Source organism: Sciurus vulgaris (assembly GCF_902686455.1).
Source record: "Sciurus vulgaris genome assembly, chromosome: 19".
Classification (NCBI taxonomy): Eukaryota; Metazoa; Chordata; class Mammalia; order Rodentia; family Sciuridae; genus Sciurus; species Sciurus vulgaris.
The window spans coordinates 10,332,072-10,347,315 of NC_136480.1; the positions used below are offsets into that span (position 1 = coordinate 10,332,072).

General features: G+C 42.5%; 1 pseudogene across 1 annotated transcript in view; it reads left to right on the top strand.

Annotated features, from left to right (window-relative positions):
* LOC306650435 (E3 ubiquitin-protein ligase RNF114-like) overlaps window positions 1-15,244 on the top strand; it is a 149,333-nt pseudogene that overhangs the window by 11,555 nt on the left and 122,534 nt on the right. The window lies entirely within an intron of this gene.

The following is a 15,244-nucleotide window of genomic DNA, read 5'->3' on the forward strand; positions in this document are numbered from 1 at the left end:
GATGAGCCTTTGGGGTAGATCTGTCCTTGCTTAGCCAAGCCTAAACTCTCTACTTCCTGATTTCCAGGTCCTGAGCTGCTTTCTTCCTCCACACTCCTGCCCCATGATCTTTTGCCTCACCTCAACCCCAGAGCATCTGAAGGACTGAGACCTTTGAAACCATGAGCCCAACGTAAACTCTTCCTTCTCTAAAATTGTTCTCGTCAGGTCTTTTGGTCACAGTGGTGACAAAGTTAAATAAAACATGTGTTTCATTATTGGGCTTCGCAGAAGGCATCACTTGAGCAAAAAAAAAAAAAAAAAAATTAAGCTATATAGGGACACAATACCTTTATTTAATTTATTTATTTTTATGCAGTGCTGAGGATCAGATCCAGTGCCTCACACGTGCCAGGCAAGCGCTCCACCACTGAGCCACAGCCCCCACCGTGAACAATTCTTCAACTAGTTTTAAGAGATTTGAGGACCTCCAATTCTCATTCAGTGTTACCGTTGAAAATACCCAGGTCAACAGAAGTGGATTTTCTACCCAAAATAATGCATTTGGCATTATGAGAACTGAAAGTTTTGCTCATCCGGTGACTTTTAGGTTCTCAGCTCTGAGCACATTGGCACCATGACATCAAAATTCCCATCAGAGGAAATATGCATTTATTTTTACTCCCAGTAACAGTAATTTATCCACATGAGCAATTTGAGAATGGAATTTTAAGAGATTACCTAACATTTCTCTGGGCTGGAGGAGATCCCCAACAATTCTAGTAGAGGGTCCACCACAGATAAGGAACTCACGCTGTATGACCTTGTTTGTGTGAAGGTCCCTACAATCACATCCATACCTTAGATTAGGATTAGGGGGAGAAAAAAATCCAAAAGTGTGTAATGTAAATCCAAAAGTGTGTAATTTTCTGGAAGCTGATGATAACCAGTGTTTATTTTACTGTTTCATAGAGATCCACCCAGACATTATGTTTCCTGAAAGTTGCCGTATACCTCAAATACAAAATGGAATATATTTTAAGTTAAATTTTCAAATCTACGGGGTTTTTTTGGCCATAATAGAGAAAATTGCCCAGTTGTACATGAGGGAAAACTTGTGCCCTTGAGAGCAGAGATTTGTATTATTTCTGTAAATTCTATTTATTTTGAAGTGAGGAAGAGAGATAAATACAATAGAAAATTGTATTCTAAATAATTACAAATATCCTCCCTCTTATTAAAAACATTGATTTGTGTATGCACATTTAGAATATATTTACTGCTTTAGTCATTGGCACCGAATACAGGGTTTTAACATCATCTGATTATTGGGTTTTTTTTTTTTTTTTTTTTTGGTATCAGGGATTGAACTCAGGGACATTTAACCATTGAGCCACATTCCCAGCTTGTTTTATATTTTAGTTGGAGACAGGATGTTGCTAAGTTTCTTAAGGACTTGCTAAGTTGCTGAGGCTGGCCTTGAACTTACAATCCTCCTGCCTGAGTCTCCCAAGTTGCTGGGATTACAGGCATGCGCCACCGTGCTCAGCCACATTTTGGTTTTGTGTGAAACATCGCCATATTTTTCACTTAGAATAAAAGACTGTACATAAGTCAACATTTGAAAGCTTGCTAGGATTCCAGCATACGTGTATATGTAATATTGTGTGTGTACATATAGACACACACATACATATATATAGTGCAAGTGTGTCCAGTGTGTGTGTGTGGTGTGTGTGTGTGTGTTTTCTCAAGGTTGTAAAGCTCAGTGACAACAGGGCTTTGTTTTGCTGCCTCATTTTTATAATCTATTTGTTTTAAGAAAACAGCATTGTTTCTGTGGAGGGATGACGGGGCTTGTGAAAGAAATTTAAATATATTCCTGATGGCTTTTTCATGTGGCCTATTGTTATTTTTAAATCGACTTTTAGTTATAGAAGAACTAGAATGGCATTAAAGAAAGCAACAAAAGCAGAAGGGGAAAAAAAAAAAAAAAAAACCTAACCTGTGTGTCTCGCTGACTTATAAAGAAGGCTTGGATGTTTTCAATCTTCCCCTGTTTTTAAAGGTAGCTGCAGAGTCCTTTGCTGCAGAATTTGCAGGGAGCCCGGCATCTGCCTGGGTGATGGAGTCATCTCAAGATGGCCTGGGCGGATGAATAAGAATTTAAGAAATTCCAAGTAGGAACTTCAGGCCATTCTGGCCCCCAACTACTTACTACCTCAGTTACTTCAGTTAGACATAATGAGGAACCTTCCATCTATAGTCCTAGGTGTTGGGTAACAAAACAGGAAAGAATGAGAAATGGGAGAGTCTACCTGTTGCCAGAGGGTCTTGAGTCACAGTTTTAGCTTGTACTAGAGCTTTGCTCAGACGCTATTTGTTACCCACAGGTTCATTTGATAGAAGCTTGGTCCCCAGTGTGGCAATCCTGAGAACTTGCAGAACCTACTGAGAGGTGGACCTAGGGAGGTGATCAGATCGTTAGGGGTGCCGCCCTTGGAAAAAGTAATGCTGGTCTCACTGAGTGAGTGAGCTTTCTCAAGATTGAATTGCTATAAAAGGAGTGACATTGGTCTCTGACTGTCATTTGTTTCTTACCTTGCTATGTGATCTCTCCCTCTCGTATAACCTCCCACCCTGGTGCCATCTGCCATGTTGAGATGCAGCCAAAGGGGGTCCTCATCAGAACTTTGGTACCATATACTTGAACTTCAAGAGCTGTGAGCTAAATAGACTTATCTTTATAGAGTATCCAGCCTCTGGTATTTTTGTTATAGTGACAGAAAACTGATTAATATATTTGGGGAAGGCATAGAAAGAGGTTGTCTGGAATTTAGTATGAAATTAATGCTTTGATGCAAACATGACTCAGCTTGAAGGACCAATCTGGTAGTTTTAATGACCAAAAGTGACCACCAAATTTTACCCTGGAAACGGTAGTAAGTTTTACTAATTGTACAGAGGGCAGTTGGTAATCCCCGGAAAAGATAAACTCAATTCACATTTGAACTCCTACCTCTTCCTAATTAGGACCCTTCCTAATTGAGTCTCCTTCCTAAATGGGTTTTAGTGCACAATGAAAAGAAATTTAAGAAATGCAAATGGAGAAGGAATTTATAGAAAAGTATAAGTGTTGAGATTTATGTGTTCTCCAAAAATTTCCATTTCTAGGGGCTAAATGAAGATCATTTTAAAAAATCAAGCTAATATGGTTACTTATTACTATGCAGAATTTCCTTCTGCATTTTGCTCAATTTTATACTACAATAATGTGATTTTGTTGTCTTAAGAAACTTAATAATTAGAAAAAAGCACTCTTTCCCCATTGAGCTGAAATGAATGTTTTTAGTCTTATTAGTTTTTCCTATTATAAACTGTTAAGCACTCCTCCACCCCCTCCCTCCTTTACTCTGATCCTGATGAATATTTCAAGTACATTCCTCTGTGGAAAAAGTCCTTAATGATTGCAATCTATCAGGATGTTCTTTTGAGATTATTACTAAGAAGCATTGTTGATTAATCAAAAAAGGAAGGAAAACAGGAGGGAACAAAGAAGATTATAAATGCAGCCTGTGTCTGTTGATCCCAGGGTTAAGTGGTCAGATTAGACCTGGACTCAACAAAGCTTCAATTGCTTCACATGGTGCCCTTGAAGTTCAAGGGGACAGTTGCCTCAAGTGGTTGTCTGTGGGTGATCTGCATTTTGTTGGCTTTTATTCTAAAGGAGAGAATGGATTGGAGAGGCATAAAGAGAGAGCCAGATGACTCAGGAAGTGGTTTTGAATTTTTTCTTTTCTCAGAAGAGAAGGTGGACAGATATTTATTCAAAACACACACACACACACACACACACACACACACACACACACACACGACTTATTTTTATTTAAATTTTTACAGAAAGGGAAATTTTTATCATGACTACTCATAAACAAACAATACCAGTGATCCTAAATATTCACATGGATGCACATTACAATATGTGAAGTTAGCCAAATTAAAATCACGTGGGTGCTGCCTAAAATCATCTCTAATACTCCAGGTGGGGGACAGTCGCTGGGAGGGAAGTCACTCTAACTAGCTGCCATCACGCAGCTTTAAAAAAAAAATATAGACGTGATATTAATCTCGATTCTATCGTCATCTAATTTTGAACAAAGGCATTAAGTCCGAAGTTAGATTCATCAATCACGAGACAGGAAATGCTCCTGACATGCATTATGAAGTCCACAGTTGATTAGCTCCCTTGATTAAATAGTGGTGCGCCTGATGGGGAAATTCGAGAGGAGCCTGCCACTCCAGCAGAGAGAAGTCCCAGTTCAGAGTCTCCATGGAGTTAAGAAAAGAGAAGCGGAAAATAGAAGACAAGAGTAGGACTGCTTCAATGGCCACCCAGCGTTCTCGGAAATAGCAATCCCACGAGTGACATCAAGCCTTATTTATTTATTTTTTTACTATTTTTTACTGTTCTTTTTTTAAAGTAAGGGGGTGAGCGATAACCTTAGCTGTCATTAGAAAAATAGAACCCTCCATTAAAAACAAAAACCAGTGTCTGATGTGAATGACATCTGAATGCTGACATGAACCAAATGCCACCATTTTGGACAGTGGCATAGAAATAATGTTGAAATGTTCTGTTATTTTTTTTTTTTTAAACAGCAATTTTCCTGAGAGATTGGGAAAATGGGGGGAAACAAGCTGATGACATTTTGATTGCAGGCCCCACTTGGAAAGGCATTGTGGAACTTTCTGCTTAACAAAGTATATTTTTAACAAATGAACAACAAATCTGCCACCTTGATGTGCATGTATTTCTTTTGAAAAAAAGAAAATGGTAAAACTTTTGCTGCTGCTGTTAGCAACTGAGATTTCCAGGAGTGGTTTGCAGAAACTGTTCTATGTCCCATTGGCAGTGAAGAAATCTGCTCTGAGATGGGTAGCCATTTATTGATAATATTGCTTTCCACTTGGGCTTCATCTCTAAGGCACTGAACCAGAGGCTACTGAGCTTTATTTCTACCTTTAGGATTCTCCATGAGAAGGAAGTGGCTCCCCTCTTCTCCAGTCTCACTGCTTTTTGGTTTTTCTACCATGTCACATCTCTATCAGCCTTGCAGTCAATGTATTGGCACGATGCTTTACTAAGTTCTTTGGGGGTAACTCTTTACAATTCATAGCTCAATTGAAAATTTGATGAATAAGATGAATAGATTCATGGGTGGATGGATAGATGGAGATATGGATGAATAGATGGATGGAGATATAAATGGATGGATGGATGGATGGATGGATGGATGGATGGATGGATAGGTAGAAGTACGGATGGATAGAGAAAGATGGGTAAGCAGATGGACAGATGGATGGAAGGATGGATGGGTCAGTTAGGGAAATAGAAGAATGATTGTGACTTTTATAATACTTGACATAGTAATGATAGAGACTTTGTGATTTTTCTGCAGACCTTGAGATTGGTTTAATGAGTAATGGTATTGATTGCTTTTTGCTTTAATCTTTGTCATTTTCCTTTGGGCCTACCTTCTATTTTCTATCAAAATTCAGGTCTAATATTTGCCACAGCTTCACACATAGACTGATTAGAAAGGACCTAGAGGTGCAGTTTTATTTCAAACTTATGACTTTTTATTATCACATCTTGAGATGTCACATAAAACGTTTATGGGACAAGTGTTGATAAATTGTAACAATATAATAGTTGAAAGCTTTTCTTTATTCCTCCTCCTCCTTTTTTGGTGTTCCTGACTATCCTTAATACTTATGCTAGAGGGTTGAAAAAATTAAGTTTTCTCATTTTTTCTTTATCCTTTTTTTAATGGAAAAAAATGAGAGGGTAGTTAAAATTTACCCCTGAAGCTACTGAAATAAAAATGATCTATCTTTCAAGCCACCCTCATAAGTGTTCCTTGAAATTAAATGGACCGTCTTGAAAACAGGATACTAAACTTTATGCCAGTTTCCTATTCGTGCATAGATGCAATATCATTGTCTCTACTGTTACTGCCTTTGTAGTATTTTGTTGCATGGAAAACCATGTTTAAAACACAGCATCCTCTAATGTGGTATCTGTAAGAAAAGCAAACTGTGGTTGATTTGGGTAAATATGGATGCAATTATCTTTTCTTTGCATTTTCTGGCTTGCACTGTTTTAAAAAGTGTGATTACACATATGTCTATCTATTGAGAGAGAGATGTGATAATAAAACCGTGAGTGCGTGCTTATACTTTTTAGAAGCAAGAAATGAAACAGTGCAATTAAACTGGAAGGTAAAGCAGTAAAGAGAATGAATATGAGGGCTTTTTGAAAAAAATTAACAGCACTATTATAACTGCAATGAGTTCTGTGACTCATGTAATTAGAACTGGTATGGTGTTAGGTATTGGTCAAAATCATACTAGGTTATGCTGCAAAAACAAATAAGCCCCAACATTACAGTGGTGAAATGCATCAAAGATGTGCCATGTTCCTTTATAGTTCATTGACAAGAACAAGTTACATGTTTCAAGCCTGAAGTTCAATGAAGGCTGGGAGATGAAGGGAGCACAGGAAATATTGGTAAAGACTACTTGGTTTTGCCACATGTTATGTTGAAGGAAACACAATCTGAGCCAGGATTACGATTTGACCCTTGATCTTGTGTGATCTTCCTGGATCTTGGGAGGGCTAGTCCCTTCAAGCTAGGGCTTGAATTCCATTTGGGGAATAACTCTTACAGCTTGGAAAAACTGTCTTCCTCATTCTAGATATTCCACCCCCACCCTACAGCACCCACTTAAAGAAGATTTGTGGTAATTGAAATATCCTTTTTGTAGGGTGTCACAAGTAAAGGGACTGGACCAGTTTCCTCTTTAGCTAGGAGGGGGAGGAGAAAGTTGATGACTTTCATATGTTAAAAATTGTCCCACATTACTGTCATCAATGAATATATGCTCCTCCTATTCACTGATCTATTCATCGATCCATTGATCCACCCATTGATCCATCCATCGATTAATCCATCCATTCTAATTGAGTGGTACCAGGTCAAGTATACAGTTCTTCAAAGTCAAAGAAGAATCTCTTAAACCTGGGTAACCTCTTCTGATTACCTGTTCCCTTGGAAAAATAAATTGTTTTGTCCATAATGGTTTTATCAGCATTTTAAAGTGCATCTACCTTATTGTATTACAGCTTCCTCAAGGTTTCATTCACCTCTGTATCTCCACTACCAAGCAAATAACTGACTCAGGGCGCACCACAAATAAATAAGGGGTACTTGGGTGAATGCTTTTCTCCACCTGTACCCCTGGGGCCAGTTTTGCTTGGAGCTGTGTCTGTAACTATACAGTCTGTTCGCAGATTTGTCCCAAGAATTAGGACACCTTGAGGTCCACCCTGAGGTCTCTGAGCTCAGAAAGTGAGTGATTCACCTAGAGGTCACCATATCAACTGTATAGCCAAAGCTGTTGTAGGAGTTTCCTTAAAAATAAAATCCTATTTGATTGGAAATCAGCTATAGCCTTGGATAGGAGTTATCATCTTGGAAAAAGATGTATCTCCTTTCTGGTTTCCTCAGGTGCCTTACGCTTTTGGGTGGAATCAGAAGTAGAGGCTTTCTTTCAAGCTGCCCTTGGCCGTCCTTCTCATCCACAGCCAGCTCCCACTCTTCCAGGACTGGAGTTCTCACCCGAATGTCACCTCCTTCTGTCTCCTTCTGATTCTAGGCTGTTGTCAGCTTCTCCCTACACAGCTCCTCAGGATGTCCTACCCACACTTTTAAGCCTGGCATGCTCAAAGTGAAGCAGGCTTGCTCTCTTCTCTGTCTTCTCACTCAAACTCAGAATCTCGCAGCCGTGATCTGCTTTTGCTCATCCCTCTTCCTCCTGTTCCCAGGGCCAGTGCACCATCATTGCTGTCTCTTCTTCCCCCTGAGGCCATTTCTGATGACCATCCTTCTGTTTCCAGATATAGATAAGGCAGATCTCCATACCCTTTCCTTTGATTGTCTGACTCGTCTCTGTATTTTGATTGATTCTCGACTCTTCCTCTTCTTCCTAGAGTCTCACTGACGATGCTTCTAAGGCGATCACTTCGCTGATATGATGATTCTATTACCCTCCTGATGACTTCCACATGCCAGTGTCACATTCAAGACTCTGGCTTCTCTTTTTAACCTCACCTTCACTCACATATGGAAGATCATGCTACTCAAATTCCGATTTCTAGCCACTTCTCAAGTGCCAGTTCAAATGCCTTTCCTAATCTCTGCCATGGATCTTAGTCTCTTCTTCCTAGAACTGCAACCCAGGTGTGGCAAGTAGATTTCACCTTGGGAATGAAACCCAGTTGATTAACTAGCTGCCTGCAGAGTTGACTTGAGAAGGACTCTGAGGCTATGTTTTGCTCAAAGGCCAAGATTGTCACATTTATTAGTGTGTTAAGTCAGCTTTGTATTACTGTCATCAAAATGCCCAGCAAGAAAAACTTAGAGGAGGGGAAGTTTATTCTGGCTCTTGGTTCCAGAGTTTAGTTCATTGCTTTGGACCCAAGGTGAGGCAGAACAACATGGCGGAAGGGCATGGCTGTTCATGGGAGTCAGGAAGCAGAAGGAGAGACCAGGCAACAGGGAAGTCACACTCTTCTAGGGTATGCCTCAGTGGCCCACTTCCTCCAGTCATGCCCCATCTGCCTACAGTCACCACCCACTCAGTCCATTCAAACTAGGATGGTCTTATTAGGTGACAGCTCTCATAATTCCATCATTTCACCTCTGAATATTTCTGCAGTAACACAGAAGCTTTGTGGGGGAACACCTCATATCCAAACCATAACAATTAGCAATATCTAGATCACACCAAAGAGGAACTGAGACGTTCATGTTGCTTAGGTGCTTTCTTGGATACACCTTTACCTTATGAGTGAAGCATCACTCATACTAATTGGTTAAGTTCTTCAAGGGCAGAAGTTGCATCTTGCTGAATTGTACACTCAACACCTTGAGTTTACCTTCGTGATGGCCTACGGTCCTTAGACACTCTGAAAATGTTTGTTAAATAAATCCCCAAATGCTTGAAGGAGCTGTTATTTACTTAAGATTGAAGAACTACGGGTCCAGCTGGGATTGCATCTATCAGCCAGCTGTTGTTACAGGAGAGCGCCTGCTCCTTTAAGTATCAGTTTGTGAAGGAATCTGACTGCGCTGACATGCAAGCTCCTTCTACACCTTTGTCACCGTTACCTTTGGAGACAAATGAGACCAGAGAGCACTGAGTGAATGGACGGCCTCCAATTCTCCTGAATTGCCTGTCACAGAATTAGCTTTCAAGTAGCATGGGTGAATTCTACTTTCAGGCTCACTTTCATGGACCAGCAAAGCCAATTGTCAGATTTTTAAATCCTTTAGCTAAAGTCGAAAGCCAAAGGCTGTCTTGAAACCCATTCAATAGAAGGGCATTATTTATTTGATGGTCCTTTAAATGTCCAAACCACTTGGAACATTAAAAATTATGCAAATAACTATAAAATTATGCTTTTTCTCCTCCTTTCCCCCACCCCCTCTGAGATCAACGCCCCAAGTATTTCAATCATTCTTATGACAGGATTTTCAAAAACTACTTCATCCTGTTCTCCCTCCTTTGAATATCTTCAATTTGTTTGGCACTCAGAATTGGAGAATATTCTAGAAGGGGGTCCGACCACTCAGGACTTAGGTGAAGAATCACATCTCTGTGATACCTTCATTCCAAATTTGTTGTTACATCCTAAGGACACATTTAACCCCTCAGTGGTTACGTTCCATTATTGTCCCATAGGGTTGATGGACACCTGAAATTTTTCACCAGTAAAAGTTATCTTATTTCACTTTGGGTGGGTTTAGCCTCTGTTTTTTTCAGAAAAATCTAGTCCCAGCTAGCCTAGAGGTAAACGGGCTATTATTGGACTCCATCACCAAAATGTCTGGAGAGACACGTGTGGTCTAGGGTGACCAAGAGTGCCATCAAAATTCCATCCCATTCTTTCAGCCCCATGACCCATTTTGTCTCCATGGTCAAATAGCCTCTCTTCTCACAGGAGCAAGATGGCCTCAGAACCTTTGGCTTTAATCATTCTCAGTCCAAGTTCAACAGAGGAAGGAGAAAGTGGCTTTTACTGAAAGGCCCCACGTTAAGTCCTAGAGTTCATTCTCATAGAACAATTAAATCATGTGGGTATCCCTGAACCGATCACAGCATCTTAGAGGATTCAGTGAGCTGATTGGCCAGCTTGGGTCACACACTTCAGTGTTGGACCAGAGTTGGGGACTGTATGTACCGATGAGAGGAGACCATTCCTTCAAAAGGGATCAAGGTCCACCACCACGGGGGTGGGAAGGATGCTTGGGCAACCCAAATCAATGAATCCACTCTGCAATACAAATAAACTTTTAACCCTTTGAAGGTAGCAATTATGACTTACTAATTTCTTAACATTCCCATCCTGTCTTTAATAAATGACACAGTGCATGTGCAGGAACTTGATAGGCTGAGGGCCTGAAATAAAGGCCAGAAAAATGAGCAAATGAGAAATGGCTGCCATTTAAAAATACCACACCTCTCGCTCCATGTGTTCTGAAGTACACACCAGTCTAACTTCAGTGTATCAGTTGTGTTCACGTGAGGGAAAATAAAAATATCAAAAACTTACTATGTTATTACCAGGACAGTTTTGCTCCACAGTCCTAGCGAGGGGAAAAAGTGCAAGGGAAGGAGAACATTTCCTTCTGAGACAAGTCAAACAAAACAGCTTGATTGGCAGCCTTGTACCATTAATAATACCTCGAAGGTAAAGAGCCACTCTTATTTCAAATATCCCACACAGTTCTATCAGGAGAATAAATACTCTTTTTCCAAATGCAAACACTTCAAGTTGCCTTTGGTTAAGGCAGTTGTTTTCTAACAAGTACGTGATAGTTTCAATAAGGAGAAAAAAGAAAATCTACAGTATAACAGTCATATAGTAATGAAACCTCCCAGAGTTCAGTAGCCTGATGCATGAGAGGTACCTGACAACGAGCTTCAAGCCTCCAGTAGGTGTCGCAGGATGGGATTTGCCCCACCCGAAGATCGGAGCTATGGCTTCCAGGATTATCCAAGATGGCTGCTCTGGCTTCCAAATGTGTTGGCAAATGGGGAGCTGCAGCTCAGGGGTGGACGTGGTCAGCTGGAGGTCCTGGAGACAGGATGCAGTTGGTCCGGCAGGGATCCTGGAGGTCCGGTGTGTTTGGTGTGGTTGTGGGATCCTGGAGGCCGGGTGCAGTCGGTCTGGGGTCCTGGTGATAGGGTGCAGTCAGTTGGTCTGGGGGTCCTGGTGGCAGGGAGCAGTCAGTTGATGTGAGGGTCCCAGAGGCAGGGAGTGATCGGTTGGGCTGAGGGATCCTGGCTCAGTCAGTCTGGCCAGGGGTCCTACAGGGCCTGGCTGTTGTCTCAAAATGGCGGCAGCCACATGTAATCAAACCTGCGTTTCAACCATTGTTTTCTAACAGGTACATGATGTTCCCACAGTATATTTCAATTTCTACATAAAATCTGCGTCTTCCCTAGTCCCCTCGTCTCTCCCCACTGGGGTACTTTTTTTTCCCCCTCACAATGTTCTACCTGATGCTGTGCGTTGCCATCTCCCCTGGCCTCTTTCCCATGGCAGTGCCCTCTGGCCTGACCTCCAGTTGCCATCACCGTATCTCTGTCCAGGGCTTAGCCTTGGCTTGCAGAGTGTACATGCGTAGTAGGCTGGGAGGGCCTCAGGGGCCTCCCTCCACCCTGACTGGGATGGAGGAATGGGAACGTAAGCGGGCTGGCTCTCCCTCCCTTGGTGGGATGACTTAGAAACGTGGGTTCTACACCATATTCCAAGGATCCATCCGAATGAGGTTCTGGTGGCCCATCCTGTGACTTGCTTGATTACAATCTGCCAGTGCTTTTCTTCTTTCTCTTCTTCGCTCTCTACCTCCCTGCAATATTCCCCGAGATGACCTCCCAGATAAACTGCTTCCATTCCATCCCAGTCTCAGGGACTGCTGCTTGGGGAGTCCAAACTGGGATAACTGTTTCCTTTTGAACAAAGAGTTAGTTTCCATCCACCAAGGAAGGGGCATCGTGGGTCAGCGGATCATGAGGGCAGCTGGTGAGTGAGGGCTTGGGGCGTACGTGGCACCCATGGCTGGGTGGAGCCTGGCTGCCGTGAGAGCCACACCCAGGTCTCAGCCTGGGTTTAGTGGTGAGTTTCACATGGGTGAGTGGCTCGTTTCTTTCTGGCGTGAGAACCTAAGAGCAGCCTCGGCCATCAGTCGGTACCCTTGGATAGATATTCTAAGAGAGGAAAGTCTATCCCGGAGAGAAGTGTGGCTGATGGTCTCAACACAGGAATGTGAACCCAAGCACTCCAGCCCTGGAAATCTGACTGACACCAAGGAGTTGGCAAAACTTTTCCGTAAAGGAACAGATAGTTAATGCTTTTTAGACTTCATGGGCCACCAAGTCAGTTGTGACCACTTGACTTGGCCTTTTTAGCACAAAAGCAACTACAGACAATGCCTAATCAAATGAACACGACTGTGTTCCAATAAAACTTTGTTTGTAAAACCAGAAGGGGAGGGCCTGATCCAAGGGCCACTATTCAAACTGTAGTGTGGTGGTCCCCAATCTAACACCATGCTTAACATAGTAATAGAAAAGATTTTGGGGGGTAGGGGAGTCTAGTCATGGAATTTCTGTGTGGATTTTCTGACAAGCCACTCCTGGCATGGATGCTTTTGTGGTAAGCTAAGAGAGAGGGGGGCAGAAAGAAGAGAGAAACTGGGGTATCATGCAGGCACTAAGATAAAAGGGAAAGGAAAGGGCAGGAACAGGAACTGCAGCTTCAAGCATGATAATTTTCTTGAGAGGTGGAGATGGGAGAGAGAAGCACTAAATTCTGACCAATGTTGTAGGGCAGTTATAAGTAGAAAGAACGGGTTTAAGAAATGCCATAAAATTCAACTTTATAGGATCCAGATTTTATAGCCTATGTAGTAGCAGCCCCATTGAATAAATGTATGTTTTTCATTATATTTTTATTATACATTTAAAGCACATTAAGGCACACACAGCCATCAAAGAAGAAAAAATAAAGAAACTCTTGTTTCACAAGTAATCACGTCAATTTTAAGGAGGGCTGTGTTTTATACAAAGACAGAAGAAGATGCATAGCTGTTGTCCCTCCCGGGTTTATACTAGCTCATTCTTCAGGGAGAAATATTAATAGATGTATTGCTACATTCGTCTGCTGTTGAGGGAGCATACCGCACTCCATTGTGTGTGTGTGTGTGATTATTCCCTTGTCTTTTAGTTGCAGGTGATTGGTTGGTATTCCTAGTCTGTTAAAAAAAAAAAAAAAGAAAGAAAAAATTGGGGGTTTGAAGAAAACAGTGAAAACTGATCACTGTCCACTGTCCATGCCATGATCTTTGGGGACTGCTGAGATGGCGACTTTTTCTCACCTATGCCTTGGAGAGGTGAGGGTGGGGGTGTGGGGCTTTGCAGGTTGTGTGCCATGGTGTTGAGGATGCTCCAGATTGCGAGCCATGCCATTGTTAAGTAATTAAGAAAGGCAAGATGCTGCCAATCAAATCCCGATGCTGCTTCTATTATAAGACACATCCCAACTTCAAAGATGTTGAAAAGTGACAAAGAGATAGCAGGCATTTGTCTGCTGCGAGTGTGCACCTTTCTTTTATTTGCATAAAGCATCAGTGGAACTCACTGCCACCCGGTACCAATGAGGTGGGCAAAGCCCCAGGAAGGAGGTTTCCACTAGGTTTGGTCTGTTTCCTGGGATGACCAGCATTATCAACCTCTCTGTTCTCCGAGAGGCTCTTACCTGGGCACAGTTCCAGTAGAGGTAGAAATGTGGTGTTAGAGCTGAAGTGGACATTATGTCAATTTGGAGACAGTTTTGTCCCCAGGAGATGTTTGTGAATGTTTAGAGACATTTTGGCTAACACAGTTGGGGAGGGAAAAGCTTCTGGTATCAACTGGTAGAGGCCAGGGATGCTGGTCAACATTGAGGCAGTGTAAGGAGGGCCCCTACCCACAGCAACCAATTATCTGGCCTTGAATATCCATAGTGCTAAGGGTTCAGAATCCCTGATGTAGCGGGTGAGTGTGGAGCAGGGACATGAGACCCCCAGACAACAGAGCCACACACACCTGGATCCAAGTCCTGGCCTTGCAGTTCCCTGGCTGTGTGGCCTCGGGCAAGGTGATCAGACTTGCTGAGCCTTAGTTCCCTCCTCTGTAGAATCCCAGTCTCTACCTCAGAGGGTCTGTGAAAGCATTAAATGAGATGATGAAGGCAATGTTTGTAATGACAGCCCCCACATAAATTCTGAATCCCAGTGTAGCTGTTGAGTGCCAAGTGCCAAATCCACAGGGTAACTCTGAAGTAGATCTTATTATCCCCATTTTTACAGATGAGGAAACAGAAAACTTATATCACTTGCCCTAAGTCATTCACGAGCGAGCTGGGAAGGCAGGACTTGAATCTAAAGCCCGAGCTCTTAACCAGCCCAGTCCCTGAGACACGGCCTAGGACTCAGGAAAAGCAGGCGCTAACGCTAGTGTCATGGACATTACCCACCCGAAGCCCCTACTCACAGACGGTCTCTTGGAATCCAGAGAAAGGTAGGACCCCATTGTCCCCACAGGTGAGTCCTTAGCTCACCTGCCAAGATCACACAGAGGGAAATGTGGGGGAGGCAGCTTCGCACCCCAATCTCTTCCTGCTTTTCCCACTTGATTACAGCTACATATTACTGGAGGAACCAGTGAGATGGTGGAGGAGAGATCAGGAATTCTTGGGAAGCTCCTGACAGATCAGGAATCCTGGGAGGCTCCCGGAAGGACGCCCAGGTTCTGAGATGCCTGGTTCTGTCCCAGGGACAACAAGTGGTCCCTGGTCCTGTCCCAGGGGCAGCAAGTGCTAGTCGCAGCATCAAGAACATATGGGCCAGCTAGTAATAAGAGAAATGCAAATCAAACTACACTAAGATTCCATCTCACCCCAATTAGAATGGCGATTATCAAGAATACAAGCAACAACAGGTGTTGGCGAGGATGTGGGGAAAAAGGTACACTCATACATTGCTGGTGGGGCTGCAAATTGGTGCAGCCACTCTGGAAAGTAGTGTGGAGATTCCTCAGAAAGCTTGGAATGGACCCACCATTTGACCCAGCTATCCCACTCCATGCCCTA